This window comes from Macaca nemestrina, chromosome 8, assembly GCF_043159975.1.
Source record: "Macaca nemestrina isolate mMacNem1 chromosome 8, mMacNem.hap1, whole genome shotgun sequence".
NCBI classification, from domain to species: domain Eukaryota; kingdom Metazoa; phylum Chordata; class Mammalia; order Primates; family Cercopithecidae; genus Macaca; species Macaca nemestrina.
This window is the reverse complement of record NC_092132.1, coordinates 147,535,539-147,562,184: the sequence shown is the minus strand read 5'-3', so window position 1 is coordinate 147,562,184 and position 26,646 is coordinate 147,535,539. Positions and strand designations below refer to the sequence as shown.

Sequence of the window (26,646 nt, the reverse complement as noted above, 5' to 3'; positions counted from 1 at the left end):
ATTTCCTAGAGAGAGCAGTTGATCTCTTTTGTCTGAAACTGATTTTGCCGTGCTAAACTGGCAAAATATCTGAGGTAATAACTTTAATGTTAAAGTACAATGAAAGTTCCTGTTTTTTCCTTTAGGAATAAAAATACTACAAATAGGTCAGGACTTCGGTTTATTTTTGTTATTACAAATAAAGAGGAAGAAGTTTGGCTCCTGTAAACGTGTGCCTTTTCAGAGGGAAAAATAGATTCATTGATATTAGTTGATTCTTGAAACACTAGCCAAGTTAGAAAAGATTTTCATTTCAAAACAGTTGGATAGGGAGATCTTCTGTTATTAAGTCACGTTAGAAACATCAGTTTCTGAGCTCTGACCTTTATTCTTTAAAAAAAAATCCACTTGGATATTCACACTAACAATGCACTGTACTGATTAAGTTCATTGCATTACAATAGAGAAATTAGAATTTAAGTGTGTGTGTAGAAAGAAGAACACAAACTTTTTTTTTTTTTTTGAGATGGAGTCTTGCTCTGTCGCCCAGGCTAGAGCGCAGTTGGGGGTGATTTCAGCTCACTGCAACCTCTGCCTCCCGGGTTCAAGTGATCCTCTTGCCTCAGGCTCCTGAGCAGCTGGGATTACAGGCGCCCGCACCACGCCCAGCTAAGTTTTATATTTTTAGTAGAGGCGGGGTTTCACCGTGGTAGTCAGGCTGGTCTCAAACTCCTGACCTTGTGATCGACTCGCCCCTGGCCTCCCAAAGTGCTGGGATTGCAGGCGTGAGCCACCGTGCCCAGCCCACAAACTTCTTTATTGTGTCAGGATTTGTTGACATCTCAGCATTTTGTAACACATTATCAATTACATTAGTCCCCCTTGGTATTAGACTCAGACAAGTCACTTCCCTATTTTAATTAAGCTCTAATGTCCTCATCTGTGCAATTCAAGGGGTGCACTCACAGGATTTTTCAACTTCAATCCTATGGCTCTGTAAATCCTACGAGTCAGTTCCTTTAACAACTAAAACTTAATACTTCAGAGATTAATAATATGTTAACTCACCAGCCCAAGTGTACATAGGGAAAAAGCCCCTTGCCTTTGCTGTGGTTTGTTTATCTCTCAAGATACAAGGTTTATTATTCCCAGTGAGCGCTGAATACCTGGTACCCTGACTTAACAGACCACGTCTACCCATAAAAGATCTTTATTTTTCACTAAGTTCTAACCGAAAGACAGCCTTTCCTTTATCTGTGAATAGTTAACAAACAGCAGTGTGAATATCTGTGACTTTCTCATCCTCAGAAATCAGCTATTTTTATTTGCTGTCACAATACTCTGAAATACATTTTTATTAAACCCACCCCTAGATGTTGCTACTGCACATTTGAATAAAGTAGCATGTGTCTTCTTTTGAGAAGGTGTTTATAGGCTTCACCAGACAACCACAGGGTTCTGTTGCACAGAAAAGCTGGAAGACGCTCTCTAGAAGGATTCCATTAGCAGAAGAGGTCCTATGATTCCACCAAGGTTCTGGACATGGTTTCCACTAAGGGAACCCATGAAAGACGCTATACCCATCCGGACAGTGCTCCGTCAAATAAAGCATATAGGTCTTAAAGATGAGACCTGTGTTAGAACCCTGCTTCTGTGTGACTCCGGCAAATGCTTCTCGAAGCCTCGGTCTCCCTACTCATAAAATGGAGATCATTTTTTCTCTGTAGGGTTTTTAGGATTAAGATATAATTGTGTGTTTAGAAATATTAGTTCCTTTTCTTTACAGGCATGTTCCATTAGATGGGAATCAGTTCTTCCACCATCAAATAGTGTAACTGTGCTATTCTCTGAATGTGAGGCAGTGCCATAGGGTGCAATTTTTTTATTTCCTGTTTGAAAAAGTGTATTATAAGGTATTAATATCACATATGTGGTTTTACCTTTTTTTACGATTATTTTTTGTAGAGACAGGGTCTCACTGTCGTTGCCCAGGCTGGTCTTGAACTCCTGGCATCCAGTGATCCTCTTGCTTTGGCCTCCCAAAGTGCTCGGATCACAGGTGTGAGCCACTGCACCTGGCCGGCATACGTGGTTTTAAAAGTCATTCAGTTGTCTTCCAGGCAAATAGGGTAGTTTAAAAGGAACAATAGAAAGTGGGCACACCAAAGTACTTTTTGTCTGCCAGCCTTGTGTCAGACACCACGCTATGCACTGGGGATAGAGATGAAGGCAACTGGGTATCTGACCTAAAGAAGCTAATAGTGTATGGAGAGGGAGAGACCCATGTACAAATTGGATGTGATAAGAGAGAGCAGTCAGAGCACACAGGAAGACAATGATGCTTCTGGGCAGATAACATGCTGTGCGCAGCTGGCATGGACTCCGTCCTTTTCAAATCCCCTCAAGTTCCGAACATGGGAGGAACAGCTCTTTGGAGATTCCTAAATGGAAATTATCCAAACTAGAGAGTCAGGGGAAGCTCTATCAGACCTGGAGTTGGCAAACTCTGTAAACTATCAGATGGTAATAATGTTCAGCTTTGCAGGCTATACGGCCACCGTCACCACCACCCAAAGCTGATGTGGTGCAAAGCAGCTATGGACAGCCTAACTGAGTGAGCGTGCTGGGCTCCAGTAAAGCTTTATTCGTGGTACTGAAATTTGAATTTCTTTTAATTTTCACATCATGAAATATTCTCTGTATTTTCTCCAATCATTTAAAAGTTTAAAAAACATTCTTAGCTCATAGGCTGTTAGAAATCAGGCCTGGACTGGAGCTTGCTGGCCTCCGAGAGCCTAGGTGGTCTGTGGGGGTAGGAGGTGCTGGGCAAGGCCGTCCACAGTGCACGCGGTGTGGTGACCATGTGTGGTTGGCAGGGCCGTCGGCAGTACACACAGTGCAGCCACCACCGTGTGTGGTCAGCAAGGCCATCCATGGTCTACACAGTGCAATAACCATGTGTGTGGTCAGCAAGGCCATCCACGGTCTACACAGTGCAATAACCATGTGTGGTGAGCAAGGCCATCCACGGTCTACACAGTGCAATAACCATGTGTGGTGAGCAAGGCCATCCACGGTCTACACAGTGCAATAACCATGTGTGGTGAGCAAGGCCATCCACGGTCTACACAGTGCAATAACCATGTGTGGTGAGCAAGGCCATCCACGGTCTACACTGTGCAATAACCATGTGTGGTGAGCAAGGCCATTGACACTGTATGCCGTGCAGCAACCGTGTGTGGTCAGCAAGGCCATGGATAGTGCACGCAGTACAGTGACCATGTGTAATCAGCAAGGCCATAGATAGTGCATGCAGTGTGATGACCATGTGTGGTTGGCATGGCTGGCGACAGTGCACACAGTGTGGTGACCATGTGTGGTTGGAAAGGCCATGGATAGTGCACGCAGTGTGGTGACCATGTGTGGTTGGAAAGGCCATGGATAGTGCATGCAGTGTGGCGACCACGTGTGGTTGGCATGGCCGTCAACAGGGCACACGGTGTGGTGACCACGTGTGATCAGCAAGGCCATGGATAGTCCACGCAGTGTGGTGACCATGTGTGATCAGCAAGGCCATGGATTGTTCACACGGTATCGTGACTATATGTGATCAGCAAGGCCATGGATAGTGAACGCAGCGTGGTGACCATGTGTGGTTGGCATGGCTGTCGACAGTACACACAGTGTGGTGACCATGTGTGGTTGGAAAGGCCATGGATAGTGCACACAATGTGACCATGTGTGGTTGGCATGGCTGTTGACTGCACATGGCGTGGTGACCATGTATGATCGGCAAGGCCATGGATAGTGCACACGGCGTGGTGACCGTGTGTGATCGGCAAGGCCATGGATAGTGCACACGGCATGGTGACCATGTGGGATCGGCAAGGCCATGGATAGTACACACGGTGCGGTGACCATGTGGGATCAGCAAGGCCATGGATAGTACACACGGTGCGGTGACCATGTGTGATCGGCAAGGCCATGGATAGTGCACACGGTGCGGTGACCATGTGGGATCGGCAAGGCCACGGATAGTACACACGGTGTGGTGACCATGTATGATCAGCAAGGCCATGGATAGTGCACACGGCGCGGTGACCGTGTGGGATCGGCAAGGCCATGGATAGTGCACACGGCGCGGTGACCGTGTGGGATCGGCAAGGCCACGGATAGTGCACACGGCGCAGTGACCGTGTGTGATCGGCAAGGCCACGGATAGTGCACACGGCGTGGTGACCGTGTGTGATCGGCAAGGCCACAGATAGTGCACATGGCGTGGTGACCGTGTGGGATCGGCAAGGCCACGGATAGTGCACACGGCGCGGTGACCGTGTGTGATCGGCAAGGCCATGGATAGTACACACGGTGTGGTGACCGTGTGTGATCGGCAAGGCCACGGATAGTGCACATGGTGCGGTGACCATGTGTGATTGGCAAGCCCACGGATAGTGCACACGGTGTGGTGACCATGTGGGATTGGCAAGGCCATGGATAGTGCACACGATGTGGTGACCATGTGTGATCGGCAAGGCCATGGATAGTGCACACGATGTGGTGACCATGTGTGGTCGGCAAGGCCATGGATAGTGCACAGAGTGTGGTGACCACCGTGTGAACAGGGGAGAGCTGCTGCCTCAGCTCAGCCTTCTGTGTGACTGCTTACAGGGGCTTACTAAAGGGATAGAATAGGTGCCCAGAGAAAGTGCCACATTGAAGTGAATCAGGGATGCCAGGTAGGGAGAGGGGCCAGGAAGTGGCCTGGGGAGCTCAGAGCTGTGGCCCCTAGGGAAGTGGAGACAGGGTCCATCAGGCCACTGACCAGGAAGCCTGGGGGAGGCAAGGGGAGGCCCTTGAAGGCATTAGGTGTAGAGCCTGGAGCTGTGGGTGTCCAGTAACACCGCCATGCAGCCTGGGGGTCTGAGGCCACCCATCTGGGACCCCTTCACTCTCAATGAGGCTTGGCTGGGGGATCTCAGAACTCCAGAGAAAATCTTGGGTGTTCCTCCCTGCTGTACTTCAGGCAAGAGGCAGGTGAGACCGTCAGACGAGAAACATTGTCGCAGGTTCCCAAAAGCCACCTGCCTACCCACCCAATTTTTTTCCGTAATAGTTCTGCTGAACAGCTGTGCATAGTGCGATTTATTTCCTTAATCCTGTTTGGTTTCTCCCCCATATTGTGTGTCATCAACTGACATTTCAGAGGTTCCCATGTGTTCTCTGTGGAACTGTCTCAAGTTCTTATTACCCTGGTTGACGACACCAGAAAAACCACAGCTACCTACTCCCAGAAAGAGGCCAATGTTACAAAGAACCTCGTGGCCAGCCCTTTTGGCTCAGTTTGCCCAGTTGGAGGCCCTAAGGCACAAACAAGAAAAGCCAAAGGGCCTCCTGAGGACCGTGGAAGTGGGTGGTGCGTGGACCCATCACTGGCTGAATGTGGAATAGGACTCATGACAGCCAAACCATCCCAGGTTCCCCCAGAGCGATCCATGCAGCTCTCATAAGCAACCAGAAACCAAAAACAGATGCTAAGTCAGCACAAAGTGGGGCAGCCCCCAAGCTATGGGTGGCCAAACAGAATTTCCAAGTGGGCCCCCGTGACCCCTGCTGTTGTCCAGCAGGCCAGTTTAATACTCAGCATTTATCCAAATCAAGGGATGGAAATGGGGCCACCAGCCTGACCCAGGCCCGGGGTCGTTTTGCCTTTCCAACCGGTACAGTCCCAGCAATGCATTGGCCAGCATGCAATTTGAAAAAGCCCTGCTGAGCTGAAAAACACATGGAAAGGGCTCAGACATACTTAAAGGCACATTGCTGCCCTGCATTTATCGGGCAGTTTGTTCTGACATGGTTTTCCATCAGGCCTGGGCAACCCCTCCTGAGACTGTCTCCCATCCTCAGCGTGGCCTGGCCGGCTACAGGCTGCTTTCCTCCCACCGCCACTGCCTGCAGGCCTGGGAGGCGGTGACTGCTGCAGGCTTATTTGGGCAGCCCGGCCTTAATTTTTGGAAAGTGCCTTGTTGATGTATGAGGAACTTCCAGGGCTGAAATAGTTTAAAAAATGAAGCTGGGACACTATGTTTTGATTTTAGCCATTTGCAGACAGAGGGGCACACTCGGGACTCTTGGGCGCCTGGCACACTAAGCTGGGAGGGACTTTGGAGACATCTTGGCCATCTAAATCAGTCAACATGTTTATATACACAACTTAATGTTCGGTATACAGGGAAAACCATTAGAAGGTTTGCTGCACATAAAATTGTTGTTAAAGTTATTTTTATTACTTCCCCCCACAAATTGTATGCAATAATTAATAAGAACTAAAGTCACAACTGGCACAACACCTGCCCCCCTGCCAAAAAAAAAAAAAATCTGCTTTCTGAAAGCAGGCTCCCTATAGAGTGATTTCTTTATATGCCTCCTGGAAGATCTGTTTCGACTCCATTTTGATATACGTTGAACCAGATTTGAAGACCCACAAATGTAGTCTAGAGCCATTTTGCAAAAATGTTGCTGCATCAACCGTTACCATTCCCCAGAGCGGCTCATCATGTTACTAGTGTTCAATCCTGACTTTGGAATGCTAGGAAGGATAATTCCAGCCATGGGATTTCAAAAAAGTACCAAAGGAAAGCCCCTTCAAGTTACCGTAAGGACAGAAGAAAAGGAAGAAAAGTATAAACACACACGTATAAACATGTAAGGTAGCTTTTGTCCCTATACCAGATAAGGAAATCAAGTCTCAGTGAAGAGAGAGACAAGAATTCCCTTAGCCAAGTGCCTGTGTGTGTGTCTGTCTTTTACGTTAATGGTTATGAATGTAAGGAGAATTTAAAGCAGTAATTTTGCCCCTCTTTAACATGGCAAATACAACCTCCTTTAGAGATCATCAAGAATCACTATGCAGTACTGGCCGTCACCTCTGTGCGGCACAAACACACATCCTGAGTGACAGAATCCACCTCACTGCCAAAGACTCTTAGCAGCCTCAGTCCTTTTGAGCTGGAGCTGCTGCGTCTTGTATGGAAGCTCACCGGACATCCCATGTGGACCTCGGGCATCTGAGCTGGGACCATCCTATTACAAGTGCAGAAACCACATCATTAATGCAGACCTGAAATCAAATCGTTACTTACTAGCTTAGGACAGAATCCTTGGAAATCCAACATACTGTCTAAATAGATCAGTTAAGCTTTATATGTACATTCTATATACCCTTTCATTGTTTGGGCTTAAATAACTTTTCTGCTTTGTCTGGTTTAATTTCATCCGATGTGGATCGCTGGAAGAATATGATGTATATTTTAGAATAGAAACAGTTCTGAGATGCAGTTTAGCACCATTTCCTGTTCTAGTTGCAATTAAATATAAATATAGCATTTGACATAAAATAGCTGGCCCAATATATTTAGAGTACAAGTTAAGTGTCATCCGCTTGGAATTGGGCATTGACTCCGCAGAATTCACCTTTGTACAAGGTGAGCAAATGTATATTTTGTTAAAAATAAGTATCTGACTGCCAAAACAGACAGAAAGCTCTTTGCCAGATGTGTTTTCAGGCCATTTCCTTTCCTGGGAAACAGCCATTTCCCCCGCATTATAGTTGTGTTTTCATTTGCGGGTAGATAGAGTAAGCGCAGGAGTTATAAGGACCCAGGCCTCCACAGCCCAGGCCTTATCTCGGACAATTATCTTTCTCCTCGCAGCTGTGTAACTTCTGTTTGACACAGAACCACAGAAACCCTGTTAGTGGGAAGGATCAGAGTCAACAGGAGAAAATCTTCATTGTTCATGTGACTTCTCAGGTGCTTGGCATTCTTCTTTAGGTGGTTTATGGACGTTCCAAGTACTCATTCATTCTGACTTATCTGTGTTCATTGTGAAATTGTGTGTGAATGACATTTAGAGCAGATGGATTGTTGTTGTTGTTGTTTTTTAAAGAAACTTAAGAGATTCATTCCCGAATCTTTCCCAGTTTGTACTACCACAAACCAGCATCGCATCTGCTAAAGAATTTCATATTTTAGAGCTGCATTGTATATCATATGGAACCTTAAGGACTTTGAAGGGAAGAGTTTTTATTTACTAGTAGCTTGGGAAATATCCAAGTAACTATTTTTTTTTTAAGAAAAAAATTCCTTGCGTTTTTAGAAATAGTTTACATGACTGTTATGCTGTTTGATTTTTAAATATTTTCATTCTCTAGTATTATTATGGAATATTTTATTTTCCCATCAAAAAAATGCCAGAAGGTCAAGATACAAGTCACAACATTAAAAGGGAGTGGATACAATTCTAAAACAATAGATGAGTACATTTGCCTGATAATATTTTTGCCAGTAATTCTGTGTCCTGTTTTCTCCCTGTAGAAAGAAATGCTAAACATTTTTTTTCAATGGATTGATGTCAGTGTTTACTAACATGACCTGTGTTAAGTCAAATAAAGTCTTTCCTTTGACAAACACCATATTTCATGAGTGGCTTTGAGGTGGGCTTATTTGTTATAATTCACATTAAATGTTCCCCAATCCATTTCATAAATGTTGTAGAGATCTCAGAGTCCATTGCTTCTAAAAAATATGTCCAGTCTCTTTATCATAACCATCCTAATAAAGATCTAAATTTCTTAGAGTGAATTCTCATTTGAAAGTGGCTTAATGCCAACTAGATTAATTCTTGTTTAATCTAAATTTATAAAATTTTTATCTTAATTATTGAGAAACCTTTTTTAAAAAGAAACAAAAGTGTCATATGTGCTATTTACATTAAGATATATTCTCTCTCTTGGTTATAGGTTAACATAAATAAAATTGCTTATGTCAAAGAAGTAAAAAGAAGCCCATGACCTCCTTTTGGCGTCCCTGTCCATCTGGCGGACTTTATATGGAAACATCTTCCTGTGGGAAATTAGGCTTGATTATAGACTTACAAGTACAAAAAGGAGTTTTTGAAGAATTATATTGGAATTATAATAAATAGTTACACATAAAAGGAAGGGATGTTTGCTTTAAGTGTATAAAAATACTCCTTGTCACTCTTGTCCCCTCATGAATCTTAGTTGTCTGATGATGATTCAAGTCTTTCCTAATAATTCAGAATGTATTTCTCCACTTTTTCTCTTAGAAACGCTATTTCAAGCAGTTTGGTACCCCATTAATAATAAAGCATACTTCCCTAAAATGTTCCGTTTCAAGTAAGGGGTCTAAAAGTCAAAGACAGACTGATACAAAAGAGAAAAGTAAATTGGACAAAGACTGAAGAGAATTTTAAGTAAAATTTCAGTATTAAGTTCTTGACATCGGTTTCTCTCAAGGGAAAAAAAAAATCAATAATGTATTTTGAAAGCCTGAAACTATTCTAGTAAAATATTTACAGAAAAAAATAATAGGTACATTCCTCCCAAATCCTGATGCACGTTTAAATCACCTTTTTTATTTATAGATCAAAAAGTCTTGCTTGACTACAATAAAAATTAAAAAATGGTACCTATTTAAGATGCAAGTATCGAATCCACTTGTAATACTCACTAGCTCCCTCTGCTGATCTCCTATCAAGTGACAGGCAAATCTATCCATGATTGTTATTACAGTTGTTAATGGAAATAACAGGTAATTTAGGACCTACATCAATTGCAACTAAAATACAACCTACAATGCTTTCATTTTAATTTTAATGCGACAGCATATCACACCATATACAGACGTTAAAGATAGATGTGCACACACACGGTGAAAAAATACTTTTAGGCATTGATTTAGCATACACAGACCTAGGTGCTGTCTCTGTATCCTCAGGTGGTGATAAGGTTACTACTATTGCAACAGCAGAAAAAGAGGTTTGTACTGTCTGGCTTCATGAGGAGCCAATTTAGAGACCAATCCTGCTCACCCCAAGCTTACAGTCTAACAAGGTGAACAGATGTCCCATCTCAATGCACAAGCATTGCTGCATAAGGCCCTGGGTAGTACAGGAGGGAGCCCCCACATGGGAAGCCTCCCAAACCACGTGAGGGCTACGTGAACAACAGGAATAGTTTCACTATTTAGATCCACATTGTTACTTATTTAAGAAGAACATACTCTGCCCTTTCTCCCTTCCTGAATAAAGACCAAAACTGAGGGAAATTACATTCCAGGCTGAGAAAATTGCCTGTGCACTTAAAAAATAAATAAATAAATAAATAAATAAAAGACAGGACCATGGAACTTAAAAGAAAGTAACAATAATTGAGCCAAGAGTGAGGAGATGGGTGAGTCTGAAGATGCTGTCTGGAACTAGCTGCTACCGAGTCTGCTTAGGAATTGGGTTTGTATCCTAGACATAAAGCATTTGGGGCAGGGGAGTGGCCTGATGTGACTGGGAAAGGACCCTGGAGTGCTGTGTGCAGAAGGGGTGAGAGGAGGTGTGAGTAGAGGCAGAGAGACCAGAGCAGAAGCTGCTATGGTAATTCAGGTTAGATATTATAGTGGCCTGTGCTAGAATATTAACATTGGACTCATGATGTTAAAGAGGGGTGGTCAATAGACCTTCTAGACGGATGGAATACAGGGAGTCCAGGAATGGGATTGGTTTGGTATTGGGATTGACTCTTACACTTAAAAACACTAAAATAAAATAACTTAGCAATAGTTTTTAAAGCATCTATAAAATGACAAGATAATAAGCACATATTCTGCCCAAACTTATGGGAAGGTAGGAATCACGTGAACTGTTAAAGAGCTTTGCCATCGAGTCATTTGCCAAACCTGGCCAACGTAAGCCTACTTCAAGGCCTGAGTGGTTCAGACAGAAGACAAAGGCCAGGACCCAAAGGAATGGGAGCATCTGATGAGAGACCTCCTTCCAGGAAGGCTCTACCCCAGTGTCAGGGAGGCAGAAGTAAACCTGCCCACCCCACTCTCCAGAGCAAACAAGAAAACATGCCTGGATGTTAAACAGAACCAGAAGAGGGGAGCCCATCCCTGAGAAGGTAACTACAAGCTCACCCTTTTTGGTTTTACAGTAAACATAAGGTGGTCAGAAAAAACCACAGTGAGTTGTTCTAAGGTGGTCCCAGGCTGCTCACCTTAATCCCCTAGGTTTGTGGAAGAAGCAAATGAAAATCCTTTCTGGGAGAATGCACCTTCATCATGGGTCTCAAAATATTCTTATGGTTTCCCAAGAATAATGGGCAACTCACAGACAAAAATAAACACACAAGAAAACATAGTACTATTCGCAAAAAGCAGCAGAAAGAAAAAAATAGTAAAAACAGACCAGCAAAAACATCTGTCCCTGCGGTATTGGTTTGCTAAGGCTGTAGTAACAACGTACCACAGACCGGGTGCCTAAAACAATGGGAATTTATTCTCACAGCTCTGGAGGCTAGAAGTCTACAATTGAGGTGTCAGCAGGGCCATGTTCCCTCTGAAACCTGTAGGGGGTCCTTCCCTGCCCCATCCTAGTTTCTGCTGTTGCTGGCCTCATTGTCTCCTGGCATTCTCCCTGTCTACATGGCCGTCTTTTTATAAAGACGCAGTCATATTGGATTAAGAGCCTACCGCACTCCAGGAGGACCTCCTCTCAACTAGTTAAACCTGCAGTGACGCTACTTCTAAATAAGCCCACATGCTGAGTTGCTGGGGATTAGGACTTACATCTTTCTGTCAGAGATGTAATTCTACCCATAACACTTACCATGTTTAAAGATGTAAAGTAAAATTTTGAAAACACCTAACGGGGACAGAAAACTAAAGAAAATAATATTGCAGATTTAAAATGAAAACTTACAGACACGAAAAATACGACGATTGGAATTTATCATTTAAAGTCATGTTTAACAAGATTAGACACACCTGAAGCGGAAAGAGAAGTGAAAAGGAGTCATCCCAGGTGTAGGATGGAGAGATGAGATAAGGACCAAGAGGGAAAGTGAAGAAGACCTGCAGGATGGAGGAAGAGTGTCTGACAAAGTCCATCCAAATTCCGGAGGAAGGGAGAGAGAACAGGGCAGGCAATATCCAAGGAGATAATCACTGAGGATTTTCCCAAAGTGATGAAAGATATCAAGCTACAGATTCAAAAACGGCAATAAATGACAAACAGGACAAATAAAATGATTGGATAAAGCAGTAAGAGGGAAGAGTCAAGGATTACTGGTTCTGTAGTTTCTGGCCTGGCAGCTGCACAGATAGGATTCTCAGAGGCTCGGGAGGGGAGAGGCAATGCATGCAGCTTGCACAGGTTCAGTTTAAATTGGCTATGAGACTCCCAGTTAGAGTTTTCCTTTTGCATATACGGGTCTGAGCTCAAGAGAGCCACCTGGGTTGGAAGCAGCAGGAAGACCTATTTTCATGATTAATCTCAATGGCAGCCTCATTACACAATATTAACTAATATTAAACAGTTTATGAAACAGATGAAGAAGAACAGCTGTATAAATTGCATAAAGCTTAGCAATCTGGGTTTTTCTAGACAAAGTTAAGCAGCAAAACAGCTCCATTATCAGGGACCCTTGGCCATGGTATCACAGGTGTAGGTTCTGCAGATCATGGCATAGCGTCCTGTTCTGTGGATTATGGCTCTAGAAGAGATGGTGATAAAGAAGACCCGGGCTGGTCAGTCAAAAGGTCCTACATAGTATCTGTACAATGTTGCAAGTGACTGAAAAATGAGTAAAACTTACGAGATATAATTAGTAGCATGCAACTCTTCATAATTTGTCACTTCTTTGAAGGTCCTTGTTATGAGTTGAATTTTGTTCCCCCAAAATTCATGTTGAAGTCCTAACCCCTAGTACCTCAGCATGTGACTGTCTTCGGAAGTGGGGCCATTGCAGATGGAATCAGTTAAGATAGGGTCATACTGGAGTGGAGTGGGCCCCTGATCTAATGTGACAGATGTCTTTATAAGAGGACAGTCATGTGAAGACAGATACAGGAGGAACGCCTCGTGACAACGCAGGTAGGGACCAGGTGAAGCTTCTACCAACCAGGGAACACCAAAGATGAGCAGCCACCGCCAGCAGTTAGCAGAGAGGCCTGGGACAGATCCTCCCTCGTGGTTTTGGCTTCCAGAAGGAACCAACCCTGGCCCACACCTTCACCTCAGACTTCTGCCCTCCAGAACTGCGAGAGAGTGGATTTCTGTTTAAGCCAGTTTGTGGTACTTTGTTACAACCCTAGCAAACTAATACAGCCTCAAAAAAAAAAAAAAAAAAAAAAGTAATAGGAAAGGAATTAAAATATAGTGCTACCTTGCAGCCTCCACCAAACACCGTTGCCATTTGGTTCTTCTGCTTCTTGTTCAACCTCAAGAGGGGGAAAAAAATGTCCACACAGCTCCTGGTGATAGCTATGCAAAGCTTCATTCTGCTGCAGTAAAAGTGTTTGCTAGAAGAACTAAGGCTCGTTAATTGCAGCCACCCTATAAAAGAAGGTCCTCTTTCATGAGAACCTGTTTCTCTGCAGGAAGGCGGGGCAACCTCAGGGCCTCCAGCATTTAGGCACTTACCATACCTCTGTAACCATTGTTGTGAGGTTAGTTGATAATAGCTCATTATCCTCACAAAACTGTGAGTCTGAGGCCAGGCCTTATTGGAATGCGGCCAGTGTCTGTCTGTCTGTCTGTCTGTCTTTCTCTCTTTCTTTCCCTTTTTCTTTCTTTCCTTTTTTCTTTTTTTCTTTTTTTTTCTTGTGATGTAGTCTCCCTCTGTCGCCCAGACTGGAGTACAATGATGTGATCTCGGCTCACTGCAATCTCCGCCTCCTGGGTTAAGTGATTCTCTTGCCTCAGCCTTCCGAGTAGCTGGGATTACAGGTGCCCGCTGCCACACCCAGCTATTTTTTTTTTAGTAGAGACGGGATTTCACCATATTGGTCAGGGTGGTCTCGAACTCCTGACCTCAGGTGATTCGCCCGCAGGTAATCCACCCGCCTTGGCCTCCCAAAGTGCTGGGATTACAGGTGTGAACCACATGGGATTACAGGCGTGAGCCACAGTGCCTGGCCTACTGTCTTCTCTGAAATGGCATCTGTGCATTCGTCTCGGCCACCCCTGCTCAGATAAAAGCAATGGTGCCTCCTTTGAAATCTGAGAGATGCAGGGCCCTGCCCATTCTGTGGAATTCTTTCTCCCTGCTGCCTGCTGTGATGACGGCCCCTTTGCCAAGGAACCTGAAAGTCCTGCCACTGGAATTACGCTCTGGACAAGCGGCAAGATACTCCGTTCTGTCCCAGCCACTGGGTTTCTGCTGTACAGGAGGCCAGGGTGCTGCGAACCTGCTGTCGGCCCTGGGCGAAGGGAATCTCGTTAATCCAAGTGGCCAGTGCCTCTCCCTCAGAGCATGTGCAGTGCTGCAGCCAGGGCCTCCCTGCGTGGGGCTTCTGTCCTCACACTGTGGTGCTGCTGGGATGTTTTCATGGGGCCTCTCCGTTCGCATCACCACGTGTGCTCCAGAACCTGGTACGTTTGGATGAAGCCACTAAATGTGTAGGTCAGCAGCTCCACACAGAATCAAATCATCAAATGCACACTACCTGATCCAGAATAGATCGTCCTGGGGTAAACACATTCACATATTCTGAATGTACAAATGACTGTCTAATAAACACACTAGAACTTCCATAATTACTGTCCTTCCAGATAATTTTTCAAGATTATGTACACGTATTCTGCCATTCCTATCAAGACAACTTTAGAACTTCCTTTGGACAGCTGCTATAAGCTAAAGGGCTTGCATTTGAATGTCTTCCATGAAGATAAATCTTTGTTCATGAAAGGCAGAATGATTTTATATGCCACAAAGCTGCAGTAGTGTGTGAGGTTTAATAGATGGCTAAGCACGACACTGTATTATTCTAATCCTATTTTTACAATTTAACAAATGTGAAAGACACTGTGCTACTCGTACAAGAGATACAAATTAAGGAATCTTCAATGACCTTATAGCCTAGAAAGATCTTTAGTGATTCTTGTTAATCTCCCTACAGAGCTAAGTGATCCAGAGCCTAATTAATCCAGAAGCTATGTCTTCCTCCGCCTCCAGAGTAGCTCTAGAAAGGTCAAACGCTTCCGAGATGGAGTGTCTGTGGGGATAGGTCCCCTTTGCTGTGTGCCCTCCTGTGAGACAGCAGGATCTCCTGCATCTCTGCATTGGAAGTGAGGAGTTTTCCTGCTATGTCTGGGGAGAGCCTCACTTGCCTGCTCAGTAGATCAGACGTGTTCTCTGCTTTCACCAACAGCTAAAAACACCACACTGGCATTGTTTCCCAGACACTCGACTGTCCCGATAGGCATTTGGACATGGTCTGTGAGAGGATTAAACTCCAGCCACTGTGGTGGCTCATGGGAGAGGGAAACGGGTAGAAATTCTTTCCCAAACTGGTATTTCTAGTAAAGCACTCAGCCAGAGCCTGCAGCTGTTCACTATTCCATATCAATTCTAAACAGCATTTTCGTTGGCAAAAGAAAAGTGAGAAAACAACAAAGCTCGAAGCCTAAAACTTTGGGAAACCCCTTTCCAGAATGTGTTTACTTACGGGCTTAAAAATATGCCTGTTTTCAGAACAGAATAACTAATATCCATCTTTTCTATGCCGATTGAGAGTATATTTTAAATGTAAGTACATTTAGTGATTAAAAGAGAAAAATACTTGATCGTTTTCTAAACATAACCAAAATCTCACGATGTAATTGTTTTTTCCTCTATTTAAGAGCAGACTATTTCATTGCTACCAAAATGCTAGTATTTTGGAGAAAATAGAAGGACTAGAATCAAATATAAGTAGTCAACAATACAAAACCCTGCATGGAAGATGTGTACTTTGGATAGGTATCAACCTGCCCAAGCTCTCAGTGACAAACACAGGCTCATTATAGATCTGAGCAAATGTCCCACTTCTCAGGAAGACAAGGCAGATCCACATAAAGGCAGATGGCACCTGGTGTGGTTCAGACTCACACGTGGTTCTCCACAGAGCTGTTCTCGGCTCATTTGGAACACATTCAATGTTGGGAGCACAAGTTGCTTCTCTGGCCCATGTTATTCCTGGAGCTACTACTTCCCAGGGCAGAGTTCATGTTTTTTATGCATAAACAGCCTGGAAATCCTAGCATTGGGCCAGCCATCCAGAACGGTGGAGCTGCACGATCTGGTCTGGGGATATTTCAAAGGGATTAGAATACTGAGGCCCTGTGGGATGGAGGCTGCTTCCAAATATTGAGAACTGCACCAGACTGAGCTGTGTCCAGAGGAACGGAGAACGTCTTTCATTCCCTTAAACCTCACTCAACACCTGACACCTCCATCTTGGCATCACCCACCTGTAGCCTCTAGCCCTCTTCATCTGTTAAATGAGAATAACTGGCGGGTTATTTGGAGAGTGAAATGACATTGGCAGAGTGCCAGGTATGGTGTCTGATGCGTGCGCCCACCCCCTTTCCTGGTCCCCTTCTCCTCAGTTTGACTAATTATCAAAGGAAGATTGCTTTAGTGAATGAGACAGTTTAGATCCATTCTCTTGGGAAATTATGGTGGTCAGCCCTCCACTCCGTCTCACTTTAGATACCAGAAACCGTATGTCCTTGTGTTGGCAGAGCTGGATTGTCTGTCGTCCTCTGATGCAATCCTGCATTAGTAACGAAAGTGTTTTTCTGGGGCTTTGTAATGAAAAGTGCTTAAGCATTTGTTTTGGTGCCCAGAAAATGTGAGTGTAGTTAATATGTAGTGTTTGGACTTTTTGGTCATACTTTTGTTGTTGTTGTTGTCATTGCAGAAATAAAATTAACCCCTTAATCTTATGCTTAATGCACACACCAAGTGGTTTGCATATTATACCAAGAAAATAAGAAGACGGTTTTAGAAAAACCAAAGGATGGCCGGGCGCGGAGGCTCACGCCTGTAATCCCAGCACTTTGGGAGGCCGAGGCGGGCGGATCACAAGGTCAGGAGATCAAGACCATCCTGGCTAACACGGTGAAACCCCGTCTCTACTAAAAATACAAAAAAATTAGCCGGGCGTGGCGGCAGGCGCCTGTAGTCCCAGCTACTCAGGAGGCTGAGGCAGGAGAATGGTGGGAACCCAGGAGGCGGAGCTTGCAGTGAGCCGAGATCGCGCCACTCACTCCAGCCTGGGCGACAGAGTGAGACTCCGTCTCACAAAAAAAAAAAAAAAAAAAAAGAAAGAAAGAAAAACCAAAGGACACCAACAGCTCTTTACAGCCCCAAAGCTGGTGTTGCCAGTGGTCACAGGAGGGGTTCTTAGTTATCAGCAAGGGAAACTGAGGGTTTCTCACTTATGCAGAAATGGAATTTATTGAATAATATTAAGGGGGCTATGCCACAGTCAGCCTGCCCACACAGAACTGGCCTGGTGAGGTGTTACTTTGACCACCATTGCTGGGTCAGGATGCTGCTGCCAAGGCCATGCCCCTACTGGAAACTGAGTGTGGCTACCCCATCCCTGGCCCTTTCTGTCAGTGGGGTCAGGTTCAAACGCCTGGGTAGTCAGCCCAGCTCTCATTGGCTCAGTCTGAACAGCTGCCTGTTCCCTAGAAGCCATGTGCACTGGGACAATGGGAAGTATTGGTAGACACTATGGTGGGAAGATGACTGCATCCACCAAGACTCTTGGGCTAGGGAATGGTCTGAGCATGTGATGGCCTCAGACCCCAGCCAACCAAAGGGAAAGTCTGCCCTATACTCACGAAGGCTCCATGATATCCATCAGCACTTTCTTCCTCCAGTGTAGGTCAGCCATTCGCAGATACTCACACTTCGCTGATGCAGCTGATTGCCCTTTATTGTATTAAACTGAAAGAATCTCGGAGTTGGGGCCGGCGCGGCGGCTCATGCCTGTAATCTCAGCACTTTGGGAGGCTGAGGTGGGCAGATCACAAGGACAGGAGTTCAAGACCAGCCTGGCCAACATGGTGAAACACCGTCTCTATAAAAATACAAAAATTAGCTGGGCATGGTGGCGTGTTCCTGTAATTCCAGCTACTCAGGAGGCTGAGGCAGGAGAATTGCTTGAACCGGGAGGCGGGGGTTGCAGTGAGCCGAGATCACGCCCCTGCACTCCAGCCTGGGCTACAGAGCAAGACTCCATCTCAAAACAAAAACAAAACAAAACAAAACTCAGAGTTGGAAAGGACTTGGACAGACCTCACATTACAGAGGAGAAAAAAGACCCAGGAGGCAGAAAGACTTCCTCGAGGGCCATGATGGTAGTTAGTGCATCCCTTGAATACAAGTCTTCTGCTTCCTATTCCTGTCAATAACTTTGCATTTAACATTTTTGTACATTAAGTGTTACTGATTCATAGTCAATGACTATAGTCAGCCCTCCACATCCGCAGGTTCTGCATCTGTAGGTTCAACCAATCGTGGACCAAATATGTTCAAGAAAATGAAATAAAAACACAACAATAAAGAAACACAAAAAATCGAGTATAACAACTATTTATATAGCATTTACATTGTATTAACTATCATAAGTAATCTAGGGATGATTTAAACTATGTGGGAGGATGTGCATCGGTTATATGCAAATACTCCATTTTATATAAAGACTTGAGCATCCATGAATTTTGATATCCAAGGTGGGGGTCTTGGAGCCCCACAAATACCAAGGGACAACTGTGTATTATTTTCTTAACCCATTTATACCTAGTGTTCCATTATTGGAATGCTAACCATGTGGGAATTATTTATACCCTACTGCTCAAGGTCATCACCAAGGTCTGATTTTTCACACGCATACAAAATTGCAACCTCCAGCATAAATGGGGATGAATTTACTACGAACATGTAGTTTCTATCAAAAATCCCATGTCCCTATGCTATTTGTAACTGTAGAGCCAAGAGAAGCCATTGAGTCATGTGGCGAATATGATCAAGAACTCAAGATTAGGGATAACAGCAATCATTCCGTTATTCCTTTTTAAAAATTATTAGCATGTAATTTAAACATCAGGATTTCATGTGAAATGGAACAATATCTTCTGACACTTTTACAATACTAGTATTCTTACAAAACAAAGTTAGGAAGTTACATGAAGAAAACACCCAGACCGTGTGTGGGTAAATCTTTAGCACCTGCTTTCCATAGTCTTAGAGAAAGTTTAAATTATATTGAAATTTTCTCAACTGATGTCTTAATGTGTTCAGGCTGCTATAACAACATGTCATAAAATGGGTGTCTTATCAACAGTAGAAATTTATTTCTCACAGTTCTGGAGGTTGGGAAGTCCAATATCCAGGCAGATTCCATGTCTGGTGACGGCCTGTTTCCTGGTTCATAGATGGCGCCTTCTCTCTGTGACTTCTCATGGCTGAGGGGGTGAGGGAGCTCTCTGGGGTCCCTTTTATAAGGACACTAATCCCATTTGTGAGGATTTCACTCTTATGATCTGCTCACTTTCTAAAGGCACCACCTCCCAGTACCCTCGCATTGGGGATTAGGTTTCAACATGAGTTTGAGGGAGGCACAAACATTCAGACCATAGCCACTGGTCAGCATTAGGTAACCTGCAGTGCTTGGCTGTGGGATGGGAAACCTGTGTTGTAAAGGCGTCTGAGTGGGAACGGGGTCTCTAGCTGCCTTCACATCTAATGTCAGCATGCTGGAGATGGACATTGCAGCTGCAACTTACTGTGCCTGTAAAACATTTAGAAGAATGCCTTGCATATAACAAAGTGCTCAATAAATGCTAACTGTTATTATGGTTGTGTATCAGCCACTTTAATGATCTCTTTCAATCCTCATAGTAACTCTTCAAGATAGGTAACCCCATTTTGCAGTTGAGGAAACTGGAGCTTAGCAAAGTTTAGTGTCATTGCAGAGCTAGAGTTCAAACCCAAGTCTGACTCCAAAGTGCATCTGTCTGTGCATTTGCTTATTTAACCTCAGACACACAGAATTGGATTAATTAGAGTCCTCGATTCAGTACATGTTCTCTTCATTGCTCTATGCTCCTTTATTTTATTTTTTAATGTTATTTTTTGTTTGCATTTAGTAGTATGGTAAACACTGTGAACTCACCACTTAGCTCTCATCACAAGAGCCCTGGTGCACACCTCCACCTCTGGGTTCCACATACCCCGTTACCCTGCCTTCCCCATCCAAGGAAACCACTGTCTGGAATCCTTTGCCTTTCAAGCCCTTTCACAGTATGGCTCTTTCCAGCCTTTTATTTCTCTACTGTTTCCCCTGGAAACTGCGTTTCTAAGATAGTGTGGTGCGTCTGAGCTCTGTGGCTCTTGCTCCTGCTAGCCTTTCTTCTTAAAGTCTTTCAGCCCCACAAGGGTCTCAGCTTTTCAAAGTCTTTCCCATCCTTTAAGGTCCTACTTTTCTTTTCTATGAAGTCTTCGCTGGGCCACTATGACTGGGGAGTCCTCACTGTCATTCTGAAGTTCTGCACGTACTGACTCGGCACATAGTCAGCGTTCAGGTATTCATCACGTTGAAATCGAGTTACCTGCGGCCCTGTTCTGTAGTCAACCAAAACTCCTGGGGTAAAAATGCTGCTCTTCCTCTTGGCACTCTCTATCCTAACCAGCACAGTGCCTTGCTGAATATTAGAGGCCTGAGAATTTTGGTTTTTTTTCAGAGTGAATTTTTTTCTTTGCTTTATGTAATATTTTAAAGCAGCACACATTTTAGTTTGCTTTATGCTAGATTTTTTTTTTATTCTAAACAAACAAAAAAATGAGATACATGTGCAGAACATGCAGGATTGACGCAAATAATAACTGGCAGAGTGTCCTAGGAAAGACTCCTCAGATGTTATAAATAATACACAAACAAAAACACACACAAATATTTACTGAAGACTTTTCACGTGCTGCAAGGCACTGGCTGTATATTGCAGAATAAAACCGACAAAATTCCTGCCGTCTGGGATGTGCATATTATGTTAGCACAGGGAAGAGATCAAGAGTGTGTGCATAGAACATCAAGAGTACAATAAAACGAAGTGGGCAAAAGGAAGCGAGGGCGGTGAACACAGGACACCTGAATGAAGGACAGAGTTCTTGGAAAATGACCCCTGAGTGCCTGAGAGAGGAGCTGGCCTGGAGTAGTGAGGGCAAGGTGACCGGAAATGAGGCCTTGGGGGTGAGCTCACGCCTACGTCTTATCAATATCTCTCCAAGTTATCCGAGGTGGGTTATTCTGTGGCAAAGACGCCTCAGCTAACTGGATGCAGAAGAGACAACTGCATAGAGCCTCATGGTCTTGGAGTCTTTTTTTTTTTTTCCCTAGGTTATTGGTGTTCATTTCTTGTTTTTTTATTTTTTTAAGACATATCTTTGGCATTTTGTACCTACCTTCTGTTGTCCTAAATTTTGCATTTTTACTACTTTCAGGGGGTGGCCTTTGTTGTGGTGGGTAGTTCAAGATTCATCATACAAATGTGATTGTGCTTTGAAACTCCCACCAGTCTGATGCACGCATGGGTTTTCTGGTAACATTTGCCCTCTACAGCACTCTCTCTGATCACCTTCATCATCTTCCCACATTCCTGCCACAGTCGCTTCCCGGAAACCTGCTAATCTGTAACAGAAACCCTCAGATTCGCATGTTGAACTTGTAATCAAAAGTCACATATTGATTTCAAAATCAATACACACTCTAAAAACAACACTCCAGAATTAGCAGCTCAGGGCGGAAGGAAACCTCAAGTTCATCTGCTGCAGCTACCCGTCTGGGATGTGAATTCCTCCTCTTCGTGAAATGTTTACATTCATATCACAGTCTAGGGTTTAGTGAACCATAAAAAGCTGAAAGTTAATGCAAACATAAGTCACCCCCAAAACCTATGCCAACTGATTTAAAAGGAGACACAGCAGATGGAGATTATTGTGAAAGAACTCTTACTGGACTCTTTTTTTTTTTTTTAATCTCTGCTTATCCCAATCCTGTTAGCTGCATATACTGATACACTTCACATCTACGATAAACTTGGTACCAGAACACAATTCATTCCAGACCTAACTCTTTGAGATCATTATAACTGGGGCAGGAAAAATGTTAACAAGGCTTATCTATCTTATGAAGTATTTCTCAGTGTTCACTACACGTCACTTCATCTTTTCCAAAATTTGACAATATACAAAGCAGTTTGTAGTGGCTTTTTACAGTGACTCTACAATAAAACGGGTCTGTCCTGCTTGCTTTTCTAAATGCAGTCATCATCTGACAAGATTGAGCTACTTGGGGAAGTCCTTGCTTGCAAACATGGTTCTTTTGCCAAGCAGGTTTGGTCAAACTGTGTCCCCTAGTTGCACAGTTACCCCATATTTGATTAACAAATAGCAAAACAGAGATAATCTCAGAAATATTCAAGAGCGTCAAAGCCCAAATAAAACATAGGAATCCTCCTGTTGAGTCAAATTGGCAATTTTGATGAGCAAGGCTCCGTGAAGCAGTAGATGACCCCTCTGACCCCCACCCTAGTGTGAGGGCACAGTGAGTTGTGTTTTGTAAGTGTAAACTATTCTCTAGCAATTCAGTTGGAGTATTAGGAGCAAAACTGTATTTTTCTAATATTTTCAGACTAAGACACAGTGTCTCTGTTTTCTGGACTTTTCCACAGCAAATAAAGGATTTATCAGCAATGCAAAGAAAGTTCTCCTGGTGGAGACTCCACGGGGAGAGGAGGTGGGGTCTCACTAGCGCACAGCCACAAAAGACACAGAGAGCATATTACACGTGAAGCAGGATCCGTGCCCACCACAGCAGTTGTCCCAGGAGTTTCCTGTTTGAATGAGACACTTTGGGTGGACACTGCGGCGGGGGAGAAGCTGTGTGTGGCCACCACAGCTGGAAGCGTGGCCTGGTGCCCTCACAGCTGTCTGGGAGCCCCTTCCCGGGAACGCCGGCTTTTCCCGGGTGCACCATTGCAGCTGGAGCCGTTGTCGGCCGCCTCGGAAACATGCAATTGTGCTGCTCTGGCAGCCTTCTCCATCCCTCCTCCCAAGGTTTACCTCTCTAAATGTCAAAAGGGAGAGAATACTGTCATTTTTTTTCCTTTACTTTTATGTATTTGTGACATCAGGCATCACTTTCACCTTAGTCATTTTGGCTGGATTCCCATACTCAATTAAATATCCTTCCTTCCATATGGTCCATAGGAAGAGAGAGAAATTACATGTAACTGCTCTTTCCTCCTCTTTATAAAGTCTGGTGACTGAGAAACTTGGCCTGTACTTCCTTCTCCATGACCCACCATGACTGCAGGGCAGAGTTTTAAACGCAGCGGCTTAGTTTCTATCACACGGAAGCTAGCCAACAGTCCAGGAACAGTGTGCATTTTTCTATTGTACCTCCTTGTGTTAACCCAAGTTCACTCACAGCTGTTACTACAGAAGTTTGACTGAAAGCAAGTGAAGCCATCCTTCCTTTATTGAGTTTTTGAGATAGGGTCTCACTCTGTCACCCAGGCTAGAGTGCAATGGTGTGAATATAGCTCACTGCAGCCTTGACCTCCTGGGTTCAAGTGATCCTTCTACTGCAGCCTCCTGAGTAGCTAGGACTGCAAGCATGTGCCACCATGCCCAACTCAGTTTTCTGATTTTTCTGTAGAGACAGAGTCTCTGTATTTTGCCCAGGCTGGTCTTGAACCTCTGGGCTCAAGTGATCCTCCTGCCTCGGCCTCCCAGACTGCTGGGATTACAGGTGTGAGCCACCATGCCCAGCTCATCCTTCCTTTAAAACAGGCAGCTGGGCAATAATACAGATGGGACCAGCTAAGTTTCTCAGACTACTCAGAGAAGGTAGTTTTGCATAGACAAAATATACACCCTCTTAACTGCCCCACCTTTAAGGCTGGACCCCAGGGTCCACGCTCTATCCTCCAGCCTCCACACTTCCCTGTGAATAGCCTCTGTGGTCAAAGGTGCTTGCTGACACAGCCCCCATACAGCACCCGTGCAGCGCGTGTCTTTACGTGGAGGAAGACCACGCTTCTTTCAGCAGTTATTGAGCATCTACCCACTCTGTGCCAGTCATAGGGCTTAGAACTGCATGTCTGGGGGGATTTCTGGCAAAGAGCCTGAAATAAAGGCATACAGTGAGAGACAGTCAGGAGAAACCATGAGCACTCCAGTGAGGATCAAGGGACAAAGCCGAAAAAGGAAGACTGAACGCTGAGCTTCAAGCCATTCATTTCTGTGGGCTGCGGGAGCCCTTGAAAGTCTATGGGCAAGTTTTGGTGAGATTGAGCTGGTAGTTCTGTTCAGGACGGGTTGAAGGGATGGGAGATTACGACACATACCACCTGAATCCTGTCACTGGCTTTAGTCTAAACCACCCATAACGTAGACATCCTGACTTAGAATTCCCTGTGCTGCTTCCTGTCTGATGGAAACACCTCTGCTAACAGAGTGCAAGCTGTGGGAGCCGAGCCCCTTTGCAGGCAGCCTGCAGGCGGCAGTTTCCTGGCTTACCACCCGGTGCTTTTCATTCGGCTCAGCACTAGGGACCTCTGCTTCCAGTTCTCAGTGTTGGAAATTGCCATTTATTTTGCTGTTGATGATCTGTATAGACTTGGCGTGAGTATGCACGCACGTCTCTGGTGGTCTGAATTATATAGACCAGAAGGGTGTCTGATGCCTGTTTTATAAAAAATAATAATAATTCGAAAGGAAAAATGACTCACTGAAGTCTGGCAAATACAGAGCCCTCTGAATCGACTTCTCACTTGGCCATGTTGAATTCCAACTGGGTGTCCTCAGACATTTCTATCCCAAGATCTACTCCTGGCTTAGAATCTGTTTTGTTTTGTCTTATTTCAGCATTTCAGCTCATGGTTCTTGTTCCCCCAGCTTTACGGGGTATAATTTCCATACAATAGAATTCAGTGCTTTCAGCATGTGGTTCAGATGGCTTTTGGCAATTGTATACAGTTATGTGATCACCCCTACACTCGAGATATAGAACACTCTTTCTCATCTGGTGATTGCTGGACATTGAATTCTTTCCAGTTTCCATTGCTATGAATCTGACTATGATTTTTGGCATAGATTTGTATGTAGCTGTAAATCACTTGGTAATTTTTCAGAAGAATAGCAGTCTTGGGGACTGGATGGCTTATTGGGGTCTCAAAAAGTTCCTGATAATAAGGTTGCAGCCTCATGCTTCTTTATAAGAATGCATTATTACTTGCAAGGTAGCTTCGGTAGATAAGAAAGCAAGAAAGTCCCTGTGGAGACACTGTCCAGAGAGTGCAGACATGGACTAAGTTAAAGGATGGTGAATTAGCAGTGCCCAGAAGCACACGGAGGAGATACTTCCCCTCCTGACTCTACTGGGGATGCAGTTTATGTATCTGAGCCCTCTGAGCGAGTGTCCTCTCACTGACGTGCTGGGGACAGCAGATTCCAACGCAGAGTCCTTAGAGCTCAGGCTCCCCTCAACCTAACACATCTCTCAACCATTTGTCTTAAGCTGTCTGAAGTCAGCTTCCCATCTTGGGAAGGTAGAAGTAAAAGTGCTTCCACTTTGCCAAGTGAGCGTATATGGGGAGACCGAGGGTGTGGAGTTGATTGTGGTTGCGGGGGTGGCTGACAGTGTCCACAGGGCTAGTCTTGAAGCAGGCTGACACCGGGGCCGGATAGGACCACTGTGCCTCCTATCCCCTCCACCTTCCCCTCCTCCAGGAAGGGAAGAGCAGCAGCCGCTCTCGGTGGGCATTCTCTTTCCAGAACCAGGCCAGCCCAGCAGCGATCCCTTCATAAAACAAGTCACCATAACCAGAGCAAGAACTATACATTCGCTTAAAATTTATGTTTTTTTAAGTGTAAAGTGGGACTGCAACAAAAAGAAAATTATACTTAGGAGAACGTCCCTCAGAAAATGCACTTTGTGATTGTCAGGAATATTTGCCAATGTCTTTGGGGGTAGGCGGAGCCCCTTCACCTCCCCAGGGACATGCTAGGATGGCAAGAGAGGATCAGATGTCTTCCAGGGAGGCTGTATCCAGCCAGGTTCCTGGAGTGGGATGAGTCCAGTTGAGGCAGCACTGAACTGCCTGGGTCCATATGAACATGTTGAACTGTGTCTCTGGCAGCCACGTCTCTGGGCTTCCCCGCCTGCTCTCTCCTGTCCTCCAGGTACAAACCCAATAGTCAACATCAGTTTTGAATGTTACTAAATTGTTAGCCTCTCCATGGTTCTTCCCATGGCTTCCCAGCCAAGCCTCATGCTCCTGTCTCCTCTCTGCCCAGGTCTCACCAGCTGCCCTTGGGCCAGGGCACTGCAGTGTCTGCCAGCACTCACAGTTCTCACAGAAAAGACTCGAAAGGGGGCTTTCCATCCTTTGCAGTCTACCTGCTACTTATAGGCCACCAGGACAAAGGATCGAGGTGGAAAGGCAGAAAGTGCAGCACAGAGTGAATGGAAAGGCAGTCACTGAAAGGATTCTTTTGCTTTTACAAGTAGATTTTTCCTAATCACTGTATGAAAACAAGAGTACAAAATTATTAAAATGCCTGGATGATGAATTGACAACAAGAGTTTTTCTGGAACATCCTCCTGTGGGCTCAGGGAAGACAGCTTTTTTTCTGTGGTGATAGATGGTCAGGAAATGTAGCGACATAGACAATGAAGGCATTTCACAGAGCTCAGACCTTAATCGATGGCTTTTTCACTTATTAAGGATTCTTTTATTTTTTCCTTCTTCAAA

General features: G+C 44.6%; 1 protein-coding gene across 3 annotated transcripts in view; it reads left to right on the top strand.

Annotated features, from left to right (window-relative positions):
• The window catches only part of LOC105464174 (microcephalin 1), a 243,977-nt gene that overhangs the window by 154,921 nt on the left and 62,410 nt on the right, over positions 1–26,646 (top strand). The window lies entirely within an intron of this gene.